The sequence below is a fragment of the Cololabis saira genome, chromosome 12 (genome assembly GCF_033807715.1).
Source record: "Cololabis saira isolate AMF1-May2022 chromosome 12, fColSai1.1, whole genome shotgun sequence".
NCBI lineage: Eukaryota > Metazoa > Chordata > Actinopteri > Beloniformes > Belonidae > Cololabis > Cololabis saira.
The window spans coordinates 15033650-15047496 of record NC_084598.1 but is presented as its reverse complement, the minus strand read 5'-3'; the positions used below and the strand labels follow the sequence as shown (position 1 = coordinate 15047496).

The 13847-nt window shown below is 45.5% G+C and overlaps 1 protein-coding gene across 2 annotated transcripts in view; it reads left to right on the top strand.

The window, feature by feature from the left end:
- Window positions 1–13847, top strand: part of kcnd1 (potassium voltage-gated channel, Shal-related subfamily, member 1) — an 89014-nt gene that overhangs the window by 40129 nt on the left and 35038 nt on the right. The window lies entirely within an intron of this gene.

The window sequence follows — 13847 nt, the reverse complement described above, 5'->3', positions numbered from 1 at the left end:
ATGATCGGAAGGTCGGTGGTTCGAATCCCGTTCTGTCCCAGTTTGCTGTCGTAGTGTCCTTGGGCAAGACACCTTACCCATGAATGTGTATGAATGTTGGTGGTGGTCGGAGGGGCCGTTAGGCGCGATATGGCAGCCACGCTTCCGTCAGTCTGCCCCAGGGCAGCTGTGGCTACAATGTAGCTTACCACCACCGGAGAGAATGTGTATGAATGAATAATGATTTCTGTAAAGCGCTCTGGGTGCCTAGAAGGGCGCTATATAAATCCAAGTAATTCATTAAATGAAGCCAGATTCATGTCATACTCTTAATAATATCATCACATATCACAACATATATCAGACTTAAAATAATAAAATAATAAAATAAAATAGCGCTGATCGTGTCCCTCTGTGTGAAGCTCAGTCAGTCAGGACTCTGGTGCTGCTGGAGCTGCAGCCGCGGTGACACGCGGGGAACCTCCTCACACCCACCGCTTTAGGACAGAACAAATGAGGGTCTGCGTTTAGGGAGCCCCACGGAGCCCCTAAAGGGACTCAGATTTTTTTTCATATATATAATGAGTTTTACGCGTGCGTGAAACCTTTACGTGCGGGTGTATGGTGCCTAAATTAGGGTCCCGCGTTAAAATGACGCAGAGCCTACGGCGTAGGGTACGCGGTGACGCGCACTTACGCCGTAGGCTCTGCGTTGGTGACGCGGAACCATAAATCAGCCCTGTGCAGCTCTGAGGGGAGACGGGAGAGGAGGAGGGGGAGCGGGGGGTGAAGCGGGGCTGCGGGGCCGTTCTCGTATCGCTTTCATACAGTGTCTTGATAATTTGCAATTTAAGGCTGAGCCTACCGTTAGTTTTTAAACTGTAAAAAGTAAGGGGAAAAAAAACATGATTTTGAAAAGACGGGGGGACGTGTGTCCCCCTGTTGCGCCGGGGAACTCACGGCGTTTAGTGCAGCAACGGCGTGCTGCCACTCACTCGCTTTATTTTATTGTATACTATTTATATACTTATTCTAACTTTTACTGTGACCACCAAATAATGTGGTTTTCCTGTCCTCCACAATCATCTACAACATCTAGGTCTCCGTGAAAGTCAGTGTCACGTGCTGGAGACCCTCTCATTCATTCTGACGCCAAACAGGCTGCAGGAAGCCACTGCGCATGCTCAGTAGGCTCATCCATATGCATTTATGGGCGTGTAGAGGGCAGGATATGAGGCGGATTCACCTGCGCAGCCTTCCAGCTGGTCTGTGATTCATAAAGGAACGTTGCGTGCAAATCTGCGTGCACATGGTTTTATTGATCCGGATTTTTTTTTGCGCCCGCCATTTTCGGCTTTTGAGTGTACGTGCACTTTTAGTATGACTCCTACGCAGTCCATTTTAAATGAGGCCCCAGGTCTGTGTGTTTAACATGCTGTCCTTTTTTGTCTTTGATTTGCTAACACTCAAGACATTTTTAAATATTGTAAAGTGTAATGTTGACATATTCTATACTTTACTAAAAAGTCCTGGTGTTGGATTGGAACGTGAGTTGAAACGTCTGCACGGTGTGTTATGTAACAGGCCACGCTTGAATGATGACAGTTGTTCCTTGGAGGTTGTCTCTGAGCAGCACGCTGACATTTAAAACACCTCAGGTCCTTGTGTAATGCGCCGGTGCTAAATGAGACTTCAGGAAGATGTGCTCTGGAGGATCTTGGTCATACTTGCTCAACGGTTCTTCAGACCGGTGTCTTGAGGAGCTCACTTTACCCCTAAAGCCCTGCCAGTGAGGGTTCATTCTCTGCTTCAGGTCACTGACTGGGGGTTTATTCTGAGGTAAATCTGCCTGAAGTATTTGTACAGATCCATGGATGTCGCTTAGATTGCAAATGAGGTGGTGCCATGAGTCCTCATGTCTTCTGACCTATAAGAGAGGTATTTTTAAACTGCTGGCTGAACCTTTCACGGTGACCTTTGAGGCTGCGGTTTGTCTGTGTGATGATGTTAATGTTTATTCATGCAGGTTCTACACCTGCTTCACATTCACCAGGCTCGCTCTTCTTCTGCAAACACAGCCCTGAATGTTCTTCTTTTTCTAATTCTCTTGTTTTACTAAATAAATGATGCCTTCATCTCGTCATGCGGTAAGATATTTATGGCTCAAGCTGTCATTTAGATGTAACGTTTGTTTCATGAAGCTACAGAACCGGTTGAACCCTCCAACCTGGTCTGAGGCCTCATCTGCTCTCAGACGGATGGATGGACTGATGGATGGATATGTGGATGGATGGATGGATGGATGGATGGATGGATGGATGGATGGATGGATGGATGGATGGATGGATGGATGGATGGATGGATGGATGGATGGGCGGATGGATGGATGGATGGACGGATGGATGGATGATGGATGGATGGATGGATGGATGGATGGATGGATGGACGGATGGATGGATGGATGGATGAATGGATGGATGGATGGATGGATGGATGGATGGACGGATGGATGGATGAATGGATGGATGAATGGATGGATGGATCGACAGACGGATGGAATGATGGATGGATGGATGGATGGATGGATGGATGGATGGATGGACGGACGGACAAATGGATGGAAGTATGGATTAATGGATGGAAAAATTGATGTATGTATGGATGGATGCATGGATGGATGCATGGATGGATGGATGGATGGATGGATGGATGGATGGATGAATGGATGGATGGATGGATGGATGAATGGATGGATGCATGGATGGATGGATGGATGGATGGATGGATGAATGGATGGATGGATGGATGGAATGATGGATGGATGGATGGATGGATGCATGGATGGATGGATGGGTTTTGACATCTTCCAACTGTTGACGGTGGTCTCTCTGCTGGTCTCGTGCTCTCAGACTCGACTGCTACATTTTCTGTAGATCACTTCATCACAACATTCTTCTTTCACTGTTAAGCCCTTAAATCAAAGGTATTGGACTCCACCCTCACCTGTGTGTTTTAGAGGTGTCCCTGCATTAGATTAGATTAAATTAGATTAGATTAGATTAGATTAGAATAGATTGTCCTTTATTCATCCCTCAGTGGGGAAATTCGCTTTGAATCCACACACCTGGTTCCGGTTTGTGGTCCTCAGCAGGTCTAAAAGGCCTGACACCTCAGTTGTATGAGGGCGTGTTGAGGCAGGGACACAACTGAAACCTGCAGGACAGCGGCCTTGAGGACCGCGGGTTGACGCCCCTGCCTTACATGGGTCCTGTCCTGTCCATCAGAGAGGAGCTACGTTGTCCATGTGGACCAGTGTCCCTGAACTGTGTCTGCACTTCTGGCATTATAACTTAACTCCGGAACCCTCATCGAACTCTTGTAGCTCTATGGGGGGGGGGGTTGAGTTATCTTCATCACCCCTATATCTCTCCATATGATTGATTACATCAAAGACTGGATGCCCAAACCTTTGAAAATCTAATCGTGAGAGCTGATGGACTGAAACGTAGACGTGACTCAGATGTCCAGAGGCTCAGCGTTATCACCATCAGCAATCCTTCTCTACTAGACGCTCTTCCGTCTCGAAACTTTTAGAATAGATTAGACTCGTGGAGTAAATTAAATCTCCTCTCTGAATCCACCTGTGGACCTCCGGTGCCCCCCCCCGCATCATTCCTCCGTCTCCTGCGCATCCTCCCATAAAGCTCTGAGGACCAGGGATCGCTGCCTTCATCAGAGATTCTGCATTAAGCTGCTTTACAAAGACTAGCAGCTCCAGGAGGAGACGTCAGGGCACAAATAAAAGACTTAACGGCCAAGGAAGATGGGCGATGTTTAAGCTGAGCAGAGTATTATAAAGACCCGAGGAAGGTGAGACAGGTGGAAGGTGAAGCAATAGAAACACACAGTTTACTCTGACTGAAGAGTGTCGTTTTCAAGATGTTATATAACGCATTTGTGGCTTTATGGGTTGAAAATGGAGTTCAGGTGATTTTAATGTGACATATTTAATGGATTGATATCTCAGCATCCTCCTCTGTACTGATTACAAGTCCCACAGGTCGCCACGATACTAGTCCGGGTCTGGAACCAAGTAGAACCTGGGTTCCAAGAACTTTTAGATCTTTTAAAGTGTTTGTTTATAAGAATCAGACATTTTTAGAAACGCTCCAGAAGTGCGCTACAGGCTGACGGAGGAACTTCTACGTTGTGGAGGTGGTTCTGAGGAGGATCAGGAGATCTCATAAGCAGGTTCTGGGATGAGGTGGTCGAACAAGTTGGTCAGTACTGTTGCCATGGTTACCTGCAGACTAAGAAACGGTTTGAAACGCCTGGATTTGTGTTTAAGGCGACCACGAGTAGGATTAGACGTCTGGCAGCCAATCAGAATCCTCTGGTGTGTGTGTGTGTGTGTGTGTGTGTGTGTGTGTGTGTGTGTGTGTGTGTGTGTGTGTGTGTGTGTGTGTGTGTGTGTGTGTGTGTGTGTGTTGGGGGATGTTCTTTGTGCGTCCTAGTTTTCCAGATGACTGGTCGCCCTTCCGGGACCGTCTATCTGTCCACACCTCAGCCTCCTTCTTTCTCTCGTTCCTTACTTCACTCCTTCCATCCTCTTTTTCACTCTCCTCCACTTTGCATCGTCGCAGCTTCCCTTCCATCCATTCAGACACACCTTCTCTCTCCTTTTGTCTGCTCTCCTTCCGTCTATCACATTTTTTCTGAGGAACCTACACACGCAGTGTCTGAGGTCTTGTGGTCGGGGTCTGAGGTCTTGTGGTCGGGGTCTGAGGTCTTGTGGTCGGTCTCTGAGGTCTTGTGGTCGGTGTCATTAGGTCTTGTGGTCGTGTCTGAGGTCTTGTGGTCGGGGTCTGAGGTCTTGTGGTCGGTCTCTGAGGTCTTGTGGTCGGTGTCATTAGGTCTTGTGGTCGTGTCTGAGGTCTTGTGGTCGGGGTCTGAGGTCTTGTGGTCGGTCTCTGAGGTCTTGTGGTCGGTGTCATTAGGTCTTGTGGTCGTGTCTGAGGTCTTGTGGTCGGTGTCATTAGGTCTTGTGGTCGTGTCTGAGGTCTTGTGGTCGGTGTCATTAGGTCTTGTGGTCGTGTCTGAGGTCTTGTGGTCGGTGTCATTAGGTCTTGTGGTCGGTGTCATTAGGTCTTGTGGTCGGTGTCATTAGGTCTTGTGGTCGGGGTCTGAGGTCTTGTGGTCGGTGACTGAGGTCTTGTGGTCGGTCTGAGGTCTTGTGGTCGGTCTGAGGTCTTGTGGTCGGGGTCTAAGGTCTTGTGGTCGGTGTCTGAGGTCTTGTGGTCGATGTCTGAGGTCTTGTGGTCGAGGTCTGAGGTCTTGTGGTCGGTCTCTGAGGTCTTGTGGTCGGGGTCTGTGGTCTTGTGGTCGAGGTCTGAGGTCTTGTGGTCGAGGTCTGAGGTCTTGTGGTCGGTGACTGAGGTCTTGTGGTCGGTCTGAGGTCTTGTGGTCGGTCTGAGGTCTTGTGGTCGGTCTGAGGTCTTGTGGTCGGGGTCTAAGGTCTTGTGGTCGGTGTCTGAGGTCTTGTGGTCGATGTCTGAGGTCTTGTGGTCGGTCTGAGGTCTTGTGGTCGGTCTGAGGTCTTGTGGTCGGTCTGAGGTCTTGTGGTCGGGGTCTAAGGTCTTGTGGTCGGTGTCTGAGGTCTTGTGGTCGATGTCTGAGGTCTTGTGGTCGGTCTCGAGGTCTTGTGGTCGGGGTCTAAGGTCTTGTGGTCGGGGTCTAAGGTCTTGTGGTCGTTGTCTGAGGTCTTGTGGTCGGGGTCTGAGGTCTTGTGGTCGGTCTGAGGTCTTGTGGTCGGGGTCTGAGGTCTTGTGGTCGGGGTCTGAGGTCTTGTGGTCGGTCTGAGGTCTTGTGGTCGGTCTGAGGTCTTGTGGTCGGTCTGAGGTCTTGTGGTCGGGGTCTGAGGTCTTGTGGTCGGGGTCTGAGGTCTTGTGGTCGGTGTCTGAGGGCTTGTGGTCGGTCTGAGGTCTTGTGGTCGGGGTCTAAGGTCCTGTGGTCGGTGTCTGAGGTCTTGTGGTCGGGGTCTGAGGTCTTGTGGTCGGTCTCTGATGTCTTGTGGTCGGTCTGAGGTCTTGTGGTCGGTGTCAGGTCTTGTGGTCGGTGTCAGGTCTTGTGGTCGGGGTCTGAGGTCTTGTGGTCGGTCTCTGAGGTCTTGTGGTCGGTCTGAGGTCTTGTGGTCGGTGTCAGGTCTTGTGGTCGGGGTCTGAGGTCTTGTGGTCGGTCTCTGAGGTCTTGTGGTCAGTGTCTAAAGGTCGTGCTGATCAGGCTTTTGGGGTGATGACACCAAGACTCTGGAAGTCTCTACCACCATCTCTTCGTAGTCTTAGACGACACTTAAAAAATACAAAAGACATTTTTATTCAGACAGAATCTTAAATGACGTTAGGACGTTGCTTTTTAATCTATTGCTGTTGTTTTTACTGTAAAGTACTTTGTGACTGGTGTCTGTGAAAGGCTCTCTATAAATAAACGTTTCCTTACACCACTGAGTCTGCGCTGAGTTTGCTGAAACTGAATTAACTGATGCTACGTTGTTTGTGGCCTCTCTGCTGCCCCCTACTGGTCAGCCCTGAAAAACAATTCAATCACCTGCTTCCTCGTGATAACGCCACTTTTCTTCTGTTGTCATCTTCTATTACTTCAGTTTCTCTTATTTAAATTTATAATTTCTTCCTAACATAATTCCTCCTCCCTTTTATTTATCAGTCTTTCTCTCTTTCTTTATGTTTTGTTTTCTCTTCTTCATCTTTCTGTTTTTACTTTCATCACATTTTAATCCTGAAATAAATAAATATGCATTTTTTGCTGTGTTTATACCTTCTTTCACACCTTTGTACTGCAATCTCTCCTTTTTCCGTGTGTCTTTCCTCCACCATCTTTTCCTTCCTCCTTCTCCTGCTCTTCCTCTCCTGACCCTAATTGCTGCAGCTGCTCCGTCGGGCCGAGCAAGCCTCAGATAAGCACATAAAAACAAGCGAGGGTGACGGCGGGAAGAACTTTTCCTTTCATCAATTATTTCCTCAATGTGTCTGAGTGCACAACCTCTTCCTCCTCCTCTTCCTCGACTTTTTCCTTCCTTTTCCCCACCCCCTCTTCAGGCTGCACCGCTCTTCCTCACGTCTTCTTCATGTGCAGCCCATTTAAAACAAATAATGTGATATTTAGGCGGTGTATGCCTGCATGCGAGTGCGCGTGTGTGTGTGTGTGTGTATGTGTGTGTGTGTGTGTGTGTGTGTGTGTGTGTAAGAGGCAAAAATAAATCACACAAAAGAAGATTATGAACATTGAACAAATGATTCACGTAAGAGACAAAAGCTACCAAACAAACGAGTCCATATCAAAGAAAGAGGAGGAAGAGAAGGGGGAATAGGACAGAAGACAGAGAAAAGGAAAAAGCGACGGAAACAGAGGGAGGAGTGTACTGTAGAAGCGGAGTGGAACGCTCCCCGAGGCCATCATCACACACTATACTGTATGAGGAGGACTGGACGAACCCTCTGTGATGTCATCAAGAAGCTTCTGAGTTTAAATGACCCTGAGAGTTAATTCAGCCAGTCTATGGTGTGTGTGTGTGTGTGTGTGTGTGTGTGTGTGTGTGTGTGTGTGTGTGTGTGTGTGTGTGTGTGTGTGTGTGTGTGTGTGTGTGTGTGTGTGTGTGTGTGTGTGTGTCTGAGTGTGTGTGTGTGTGTGTGTGTGTGTGCGTGTGTTTACTGTATGTGTGTGCTTTCATTCGTGCCTCTGAATTAGGGCTGCACGATTAATTGTTAAAAAATCGCGATCTCGATTCATGCTTGAACGCAATCTCATTTCCAAATGACGACGATTTAAATTTTTTTTTTTTTTTTTATGTTTATTGTTTTTATGTTCAATATCAGCTGTTACAAAGTTGATGCCAGTCTTTTATCAGGCACCATCATATTTTTTGTAACGTTTACCTTTTGTATCGGCAGCTTCTTAATAGCAGCAAAAGGCAATGGGGGGTTCATCCCAGCCAGAGGAATAATTTGTTGCCTCAGAACTACAGGATCTGTTACAAGTCCCCTTTCTGAAAGGGTGTTCAACTCAGGGAGGAACAAATATTGTTCAAAATTGTTATTATTGTTTAAATTATTCAAAGGTTTGTGTAAAGAAGACAAGAGATGTTTATTGTTATTATATTTTTGTTCAGCTGTTGCAAAGTTAAAGTAATAAGTGCAATAAATTTATATTGGAAAAAAATCGTGAGAGAATCGTGATCTCAATTCTAAGCAAAAAAATCGTGATTCTCATTTTGTCCAGAATCGTGCAGCCCTACTCTGAATGTTCTTAGACTGACATCAGAAGTCTCTCAGATATTCGTCCCCACCTATGGGCTCTGGTTCTATTGACGGAGCGGCTGAGTTCACTTCTTCATCCCTGAGTTCTGACTGTGGTTGGCAGTCTTCACCTGTTGGCAGCTGCACCTGAGCCGGCAGCCACCTTCATCCACCCGTTTCAGGACAACACCAGAGCCAGTCGGAGTCTGTCTGTAAAATTATCAGCGCCACAACCCTTAACATCTTTATATAAAAGAAGGAATCTGCTCTCATAGCTCTTAATTCCCACCTCAGATGTCAGGCATGACGCGGCTACAGTAATTACAGCCAGCTGACCCCACAGACCTCGGTGTAGCTGTCAGTCAGGAAACAGCGCCCTAATTATCTTCCTCACTCTGCTTGATGATGTTGAATCTAACTCTGGAGACCTGTTTTAACAGTCAGGCCGAAGAGCGCTGGCTTCTGGGCGTGTCGTATCTGTGGCCACATTTAGACGAAGTAGAACGCGAGATCTGGTCCTCGCGTCGATGATCCCGCTCAGGTGACCGACCACGCAGCCGTGGATCCGTTACCTCGCCACCGGAAACACGCTCGGCACGACATAAACCAGAGACAGTACTGGAGCACAGCCGTGTGTGTGTGTGTGTGTGTGTGTGTGTGTGTGTGTGTGTGTGTGTGTGTGTGTGTGTGTGTGTGTGTGTGTCGTGCTTTTAAATATTTATTTCAGGTTTAACTCCACGTATCCAGAAATAGAAAGAGGAGGAGAGGACAGTGAGGGGAGGACAGGGAAATAAAACCAACACAGGGCTGGAAATAGAAAACAGGATGAGGCGACAGGAAATCTAATTCTGATGAGGTGTGGGAGTTTATTGTTTAAATTTGCTATTTATTTTAGATTTTGCCATTGCAACATTATTATGTCCAACTCTGCATCCTGTTGGGCCGCCTGACAATTACAGGCTGATTTCAGGCAGAAACTGTAACAGTAGACGTGATCATGTGTTGCAGCAGATCTTTATCAGAAAGAAATATTCATAAAAAAATATATGAAGAGTGAGTTTGTTTTCTTGTGGTTTAAACAGGCAAAGATAGATTCAGGATAAGAATCTCTCATCATCTTCCTTTGAGCTCAGTCTCCCAGCCTGTGTCCTCAAGCTGGTTAACCAAACTGAATTAGATCAGGCTTTTTTATTCCTCAGTGGGAAATGGTGTTCTTGCAGTGGACATTTATCCTGGACATCAAGACATACCCGCACTTGCTTTGCAGGTACGTCTATCTACCATCTGTTGGAGCTCATTCAATAGGTCCAAAAGTCTTGGGGAGCCAATCAAATCAGTCCATCCTTGTAGAGAGCGTTTCTGGGCGTGGTTCACACGATCACGACAGGGAGGCGATGTAAACAGTGTAGATGCTGCCGCTGAGGATTAACGGCCATTTGATTCTGCTTTGGCATCAACACTTTAAGATTTTGACATTTTCTTCAAATATTTAACCCGTTGCCGCTCTGACGGCCGGCCTTGGAAAGTTAAGATTCTTGTGCTTCCACCAATATAAACCATTTCAGGATATAATCATAGCAGCTGGTACATATCAACACCACAAACAAACAAACAAAGATTTGCGTAAAGGACGCAACTTACCAATGAATCCTCATAGAACATGTCCGGTCAAAACTATTCCCACAAAAATTATCTGGTTACAGTCAGAAAGGTCCAGTCGACCCAATCAAGTATTTATCCCAAAATACATTATTATACCAGTAAATATCCACAAACAGCTGCTGCATCATTTGAAATAAGCTGGATGTTCCTCGTGTTGTTGGCTGTAACTCTGCTGTGCACATCTCCACACCAGAAATCTTGCACTCAAAATGGAGTCTGTATGCTGTCCTTTTGATTGACACCTCATTCGACCATACAGGAGCTTCCTTGTCCCCTCCACAGCCTACAATAGCGAATGAGCGCCTGTATGCAAATGAAGCGCATGTCCCCCTTTTACCATGAAAAAAAATGAGCCAATTGGACCAATCGTGCCGATGACTGACACATTGTATAGTCAATGAAATGCTGAAAACAACAATATGCCGCTTCAGGGGGTGGGAATCACTGCAGCAAATGAAACGTGCGTCCGTGTTTTGACTCTTTTATGTGTATTTATATATATTTCAGCAATATTGATAGTGAATCTGGATATGGGAAAGGATACCTCTAAGTCTCTTCGCTTTCATTAGAGGTTCAAGAGTTATGCCCATGGATATCCAAGTGTCTTTTTGGCATCTCCAAATGGCCATTTTTGGAAAGGTCTAGACATAATCTTACAGAAACATGTGTAAAATACTTTTTTAAACTACTTTTTTATGGTATTGTTATCAAATTTGAACTTGCACTAGATATGGCTTCATGCTGTAGTGCCATTGTGTTTTCCATCTAATAATTCACAGCTACACTCATCTGCAGACATCTGATTACAAAAAAAACGTCCGGCTAAAATAAAAACCTTCTATTTCAGTGTATTCATATAGATTACTCAATGCTAGTAGAACTTACAGTGGTTCTGACAGTTGAGGGGAAAGACTTCAGAGTGTTACCTTTCAAAAGAGACCAAAACCATCTATGTACTTCAAACAGTTCAAGAACAGCTTTCAATTTACTTTGGGTATGCTTTGGATAGGCGTTTTATGCAAAATCATGCAAATTTTACAGGAGTGGTATGAGAAGATGGCTCAAATAATTCCTTTGTAGATGTGTATTTACTTATTGCCAACAGGTTTGATTTACTCTTCTACACAACTCATTGACTCGTTTCGGTTGCTCTGAATACTTCACCTTGTTCATTGCTCTGATTGGTCAACAGCATGCAAAAAACTGTTTGATAAGCAACCATCGGTGCCGCCCCTTGATGGGGAGGAACTATTGCTTGTTTTCAGACCTGCATCATTCCAGATGTATCAGGCTAGTGGGTTGAGAAAATGAATAGAGAACAAAATGAATGCTTGGTAGCAGAGAGACAGGCAGGTTTGAAATCTCTAGAGATTACCAGGATTACGCTGAATTGTTGTGTTTGTAGCCTGAATACAGCTGAGCTGATGATGTCACACATCGACAGGTAACACAAGTGAGTCTCTCAGTAGGGAAGAAACTCATAATAACAGTTCAAAATACGGATGCAGAGGTGCTCCTTTACCGTCATATGACCAAGATTCTGGTCACATGACCCAGATTCGGGCTCCACAGGATACAGATACGCGCCTTCACGGTCACATGACCAAGATTCGTGCTCCACAGGATACAGAGATGCTTCTTCACGGTCACATCACCAAGATTTTGGCTCCACAGGAAGCAGAGACGCTTCTTCACGATCACATGACCAAAATTCGGGCTCTATGCAGCAACCATGTAGCCTGCACACAGGACCTGTGTCGTTGTTGGTGTTTACACTTGTTTGTAGTTGTTTTTGTGGTGATCACTCACAATTTGTGAACTTGTGAATTAGCAAGTTTGATGTTGATGTTTTACTCAAAACATCAACATCATCAAATTATTATTATTATGTCAATTTACAAGTTGCTGCATTTAATTCAGAGGTCACTTAAAGTGGGTTTACATTTTTTAAAGTTAGAAAATATATTGTTCTCCTACTGTGCATTGCTGCAGTTTGTCGGAAACGCTCTGTTTTAGCTCCTGTCTCTTTAAGAATAGTTTTTGCCAATAAAACAGAGACAGCAGGACTTGGACATACTCCCTGAAAGAAATCAAATATTACTTCACATGAATTAAAAACTTATACTTTAACATGAACAATATACAACTAATTTGTGGTTCTTTTGGGTCTTAAGAAGTGGTTTTGGTTCTGTAAAATCCAGTCTGGCATTGTTTCCTCCTGAACCCTGGTTTCATATAGACTACTTATATAGAGGAAATATTTTATAGGTTGTTGGCTGAGTGGTTGGTGCTGTTGCGTCACAGCCGGTAGGTTCCTGGTTTGATCCCTTGTCAGTCACCTATTTTTAACCTCTGGTACCTCTGGACTAGCATTGCACCCAACATGTGTAATTATTTCTGACTGAAAAAGACGGAGAATCACTGGGACAGGCTCTGCTGGCTGTTGTTCTCTGATTGGTTGAATTCATGGAGGCTTGCGGATTGCATTGATTACATTGAGTGCTTGAGCTTAGTGGGAGACGATGCCCTCTATGACATCATAGAGAACCAATGTTAGAAAAAACTCAGTATTTTCTTTATAAGGTCATGTCTGGTCATGTCTTACATAATAATTGATTCAAATCAATTGATAATTTATGATAAGTAAGGGAACTTATTAAAATATACTGTACAAATATTAAAAGCAATTTAAGTTAGAAAACAGGTGCATTGTTCAAACCAATTAAAAGTAATTAAATTGTAAACATAAAATCTGATCAGTGAGCATTTTTTGCTCATTATTTTTATGCAGCTTGGTGTGTGCGTGCAAGCGTGCGTGCTTGTGTGTGTTATTTTAAGAAAGGTCTAGTCTGACTTTTATTTTTGGAGTGTTTGGAGTCTAATATTGTCTCTGCACAGCCTCCTTCTCACATCTCAGGGATATTTCATGTTTAAAGTGGATTATAGATGAATTGCAGGAGAATCAGTCCATCATTTCATGATGTCACAGAATCTGATAACTCTGTAAGGAGAACACCAGATCTCCTGCAGACAGCTGATAAGTTGTGGTCATGAGGTTATGATTGGGGAAGTTGTGGTCATGGGGTTTTGGATGGGGAGGTTGTGATCAGGAGGTTGTGGTCAGGGAGGTTGTGGTCGGGGAGGTTGTGGTCAGGAGGTTTTGGTGGTGGAGGTTGTGGTTAGCTTTGTGTCAGGAGTGTTAATATCTGAACCACTGAATGGTTCAGATATAAACCAACCATGAAACGCGGGCCTGAGGCCGACAGGCACCTCCAAGACTGCATCAACTCTGATCTGAAATCAGCGATCAGATGGTTGTGATGGAAACATTCAGACTGTGTTACTGTAGGGTAAACCTAAAACAACCATAGCTGAAACAAAGAGCTGCGCATGGCAGAATACTAAGAACTATAAAACAGATAAAAACATCAGACATACATAAAAACATGACATGAGAAAAATTTAAATTCAACACAATGAGACTGATTAATACTGATTAATGGTGTTAAAAATGTGAGTACCCTGGTACTTCCCTGTCTGCTGGTTTGGTGTGATGGACGCTCACAGGTTGGGCAGAAAATGCTGATGTTTCCATATTCTGATTCTGATCTGAATGCAAAACACCGGATCCTGCAGTGTGGGAGGGAGGGGGGCAGGGTAACGGCCCCTTTTGGGCGAGGGAGAAGGTTCGTCCCTCAAGGCTCCTCTCCCTGGCCCTGCCCCTTTTCAACCTTTCCCCCGACCCTGCACCCCAACCTGGGACTTGATGATTGGGCCGGAGCTTCGGGAGCTGCATGCTGGCCTGCGGTCCCCACCCCCGGTCATCCCGTTGCTGCTTCCACCTGCCTGCTGTGCTGTTGCCGTCTCTGACCCACCAGTCTGGCCCTCGGCAGGAGG